General features: G+C 30.0%; 1 protein-coding gene across 1 annotated transcript in view; it reads left to right on the forward strand.

Annotated features, from left to right (window-relative positions):
- Positions 1-6: 6 nt before the first annotated feature.
- Positions 7-5,000, forward strand: part of LOC125602748 (photosystem II protein D1) — a 7,277-nt gene continuing 2,283 nt past the window's right edge. Inside the window, exon 1 of the mRNA XM_048774193.1 lies at positions 7-5,000. This exon is cut by the window's right edge and continues 2,283 nt beyond it. The gene's annotated coding sequence lies outside the window, so the exon portion shown is untranslated.

Genomic DNA, 5,000 nt, shown 5'->3' on the forward strand with positions numbered 1-5,000 from the left:
AAATTCGCACATTTCCACTATTTAAATATTAAATAAAGTAATAAAAAACCTTTCTTTTTTATTCTTCACGTCCCGGATTACGTCCTGGATCATTAGATAGGAATCCAAATATGAAGAGAGAAACAAAGAATATAACTACAGTGTATACAAAAAGTTTGAGAGTAAGCATTACACAATCTCCAAGATCTTACTTTTTTTTAAAAAAAAAAAAAGAGAATAGATTCTCTATTTTTATACTAAATATCTAGATACTTTTTTTGTGAGTGAACTCGAATCTAATTAAGTTCTTTCATTTAGAGAAAAGAGGATAAAACTGAGGAAATCAAATGATCCAGATTTAGTATGGCTACCAAAAAAATTCAATGTTTGAATTGAGAGTTCCTTCCTACGTCAAGATTTTTTGATCTTTTGATTTGAATTGTTGGAAGAATCAAAATCGTGAATTTTTCTAAGACAGTATTAATAATTTCATCGAAAACTTACAGCTGCTTGCCAAACAAAGGCTAAGAGAAGAAAGAAAAGAGGTATTACGGGCATAACATCTACGATTGGATTCAAAAAGGCGTAGGCCTCCGGCAATTTGGCGACTAAAAAAGTGCTTGAAAAAAGGGCCGAATTAAAACAAATACAGATCAAATTAAATATATTAAGCATAACAAAAATTGGTGTTCTTGTGGATAATTTAATTTTGATTGAGTTATTAATATATTTTTATATAAGGAAAAAAATAAATAAATAAAGAAAGATAGTCTAAAAAGACTTTGTTGAACTTACTCAATCAAAAATCCTTTCATTCTCTTATGAGAATGAAAGAAATAATATTTTCATACAATATCTTAATTGAATTCTATGTAATGATCAATAAAGTAAGTTTGATTTGCTATCTACACGTGTCAAAACTATAGCACCAATGTAATCTATATTTCATTTGGGCTGAAATTGAATTGACGAACAACCAATAGCAATATTACTCTTTTAGTAGTCTTGAATAAAAATAAAAATGGGGCGTAGCCAAGCGGTAAGGCAACGGGTTTTGGTCCCGCTATTCGGAGGTTCGAATCCTTCCGTCCCAGAGTCCAGTCATTACGAAATAAATCTTCTATTGCCTTTGTACACCATCTTTTTCTTTCTGTTTAAAAAAACAATATTTTTTAAGAATAAAATATTGAAATGAAAAGAAGAATAAACTTCTTTTTCACCCGAAATTACAAAAAATCTATTTGCTTTTTTAGTTGTGTGTGATGTAGGTAAGTAAGGTAGAACCGTAGATTCTACGAGTTTTAATAAAAAAAAATATATTTATATATATATTTATATATATAAATATAGATTTCTATTCAAATTTCGATTTTACATATTTTTACATATATAGAATTTAATGTGGAATTCATTTGAATTCTGACTGAACCTTTTACGCGTAGATTCACTATTCCATTCATAGAGAAAGAAAAAGTATAGATTACGATATACTGACTGAACTATGACTATTCATGATTCCATAATTGAATCAATTACACAAACTAAAGGAATGTTATGGTAAAACTTCGTTTAAAACGATGTGGTAGAAAGCAACGTGCGACTTGAATTGAAGGACATGATCTGCTGTGGATGTTTTGATCCGCCACCTTTTATATTAGGAATATAGGTGCTCTTGGCTCGACATTTTGTGTTCTATTTTACGAGAGTCCTACACCTTTTTGAATATAAAAAAGAGTACAGGATGGAGCTCGAGGAGAATAGAAAGTTTTTATTCCTTTCGCAGGAGTAAGGATCTAGGGTTAGTGCGAATCAATAAGTTGGAACAACTTCGTAAGTCTTTTTATTTTTATATTGAAAAAAAGCCCTTTCAAGTAATTTTACAATGGAAAAGGAAATTTTCGTAAAAGTGTAAAATTCTTTGAATTAAAAGTCTATCATGCGTGAATCAAGCGTTTGTATGATTCTTTGATAGAAAGAAAAGAAATCATAAACAAAATAAGGGGCTTGTTGCTGCCCTTTTTTAATAAAACGATCAAGATCACCGAAGTAATGTCTAAACCCAAAGATTCAAAGTAAGGATAAAGAATCCTGAAACAAGGAAATCCCTTTTTCAATTGTTTGAACAACTAGATCAGAATGAAGAATCAAAATTGATTCGAAAAAATGAGACAAACAAAAAAAGGTTAGAGACTACTCAATAAAAAGAGTACTTAAGGAGTCTCTGGTGAGATATTTGAGAGTTATTTAACTTGAGTTACGAGAGTACGAATGTTACGAACGCTTTTTATGAAAAAAAATAGTTAGGGTTTCAATACTGGCTAATTAATTTAATGTTTGAATTTTATAAAGAGAGTTAACTTATACTCATTGCATTTTTTTCTCGAGCCGTATGAGGCCAAAGCCTCGTATACGTTTCTCGGGGGGGGGTATTATTCATATACATCTATCCCAATGAGCCATTTATCGAATCGTTGCAATTGATGTTCGATCCCGAAGAGAAGGAAGAGATCTTCGGAAGGTGGGGTTTTATGATCCGATAACTAATCAAACTTATTTAAATCTTCCTGCTATTCTCGATTTCCTTAAAAAGGGCGCTCAACCAACAAGAACAGTTCATGATATTTCAAAGAAGGCAGGGATTTTTACGGAATTAAGTCTTAATAAAACGAAATTGAATTAATGAACTATAAAAAAGAGGATGTTAAAGACTCATATATAGCTTGGTATAAAATTTGATCTACTCTTTTCTTTCCTCCTCTTTCGTTTCCATCATATTTATTTTGATTTATTAGAATTTCCATTTATTATTAGTATTCTTCCTAAAGGTATGAAAACTAACAAATATCCTGCTAAAAACTACCATGTTTTATAATAAAAAACAAATTTATTAAAAAATTTTTGGATTTATAGAAATTCTAAATTTTGTATAAATACAAAATTTTATTGTATAGAATTATTGTATAGAAAATATATAAAATCATACTGTATAATAAATAATATATTAATATATATAGAAATAGAAAGATTTGAGATTATCCTATTCGGCTTAGTTTTCATTCCTTGTATGAACTCACAAACCAGGGGGTTAAACTTTTTTATTTTTTCTATTCTTTTCGCTATATTAAAAATTTACAATCATATTGACAACAGTGTATGGACCAAATATAATTCTCTCATAGAGAAATAGATCTATTTCTCCCTGACGCACACATGACTGGATTTTTCTTTTTTTCTTTATTCTGGTTGTATCTACATATTTGCAGTACTTGCTTTTTTTTGTGGGGGGGGTTGCTAACTCAACGGTAGAGTACTCGGCTTTTAAGTGCGACTAGCATCTTTTACACATTTGTATGAAGAAAAGGATTCGTCCAGATCCGCGGTAGAGTTTGTAAGACCACGACTGATCCTGAAAGGAATGAACGGAAAAAATAGCATGTCGTATCAAGGGAGAATTCAGATAACATTTTTTTTTATTTTCGACAAGATTGTACCGATTAGAAAATAAAAAAAAAAAGAAGAATTCCAATTTGGGTCGAGTGAATAAATATAAATGGATGGATAAAAAACCAGTTTTCCTTATTCTAAGAAAAAAAAAAGAAACGAGCTTCCATTCGTAATTTGAAAAATTACCCGATCTAATTAAATGTTAAAAATAGATTAGTACCTAATACGGGTATGGGAAGGAATTTTTTTCTTGCGTGTTATTATCAATTTTTTCGTGAGTCCTAATTATTTTTTACCTAGTCCGTTTGGGTTAGGTTGTAGATGGATGTGTAAAAGAAGCAGTATATTGATAAAAAAATATATATATATATATTTCCAAAATCAAAAGAGCGATTAGGTTAAAAAAATAAAGGATTTCTAATCATCTTGTTTTGTTATTTTATAATATAACGAACAGAAACCTCTTAAAGATAGAGAATCCAGTTAGCAGTCTACCTGTTTATGAGGTATTTAGTGCTTTCGTAATCTAATACCTTATTTTGACTGTATCGCACTATGTGTCATTTCAGAACTCAAGAAAATAAAGACTTTACTTTTAGTTCAAATCGAATTTTAATCCAAATGGAGAAATTTCAAGGATATTTAGAGTTCGATGGGGCTCGTCAACAGAGTTTTCTATATCCACTTTTTTTTCGGGACTATATTTATGTACTTGCTTATGATCACGGTTTAAATAGATTAAATAGAAACCGCCCTATTTTCTTGGAAAATGCGGATTATGACAAAAAATATAGTTCACTAATTGTGAAACGCTTAATTTTGCGAATGTACGAACAGAATCGTTTGATTATTCCCACTAAGGATTTGAACAAAAATCTGGGGCATACCAATAATTTCTATTATCAAATGATATCTGTTTTATTTGCAGTGATTGTAGAAATTCCATTTTCCCTAAGGTTGGGATCCTCTATCGAAGGAAAAAATGTAAAAAAATCTTACAATTTACAATCACTTCATTCAATATTTCCCTTTTTAGAAGACAAACTCTCACATTTTAATTATGTATTAGATGTACTAATACCTTACCCCATCCATCTAGAAATCTTGGTTCAAACCCTACGTTACCGGGTAAAAGATGCCTCTTCTTTGCATTTTTTTCGGTTCTGTCTATACGAGTATTGCAATTGGAAGAATTTTGATAGTAAAAAAAAATCAATTTTGAATCCAAGATTTTTATTGTTCTTATATAATTCTCATGTATGTGAATACGAATCCATCTTTTTTTTCTACGCAAGCAGTCTTCTCATTTACGATCGACATCTTATGACGTCTTTTTTGAGCGAATTTTATTCTATGGAAAAATACAACATTTTTTAAAAGTCTTTGTTAATAATTTTTCGGCGCTCTTAGGGTTGCTCAAGGATCCTTTCCTACATTATGTTAGATATCATGGAAAATACATTCTGGCAACAAAGGATACGCCACTTCTGATGAATAAATGGAAATATTATTTTGTTAATTTATGGCAATGTTATTTTTCCGTATGGTTTCAATCGCAAAAGGTTAATATAAATCAA

This window comes from Brassica napus, unplaced genomic scaffold, assembly GCF_020379485.1.
Source record: "Brassica napus cultivar Da-Ae unplaced genomic scaffold, Da-Ae ScsIHWf_2966;HRSCAF=3752, whole genome shotgun sequence".
Taxonomy (NCBI): Eukaryota; Viridiplantae; Streptophyta; class Magnoliopsida; order Brassicales; family Brassicaceae; genus Brassica; species Brassica napus.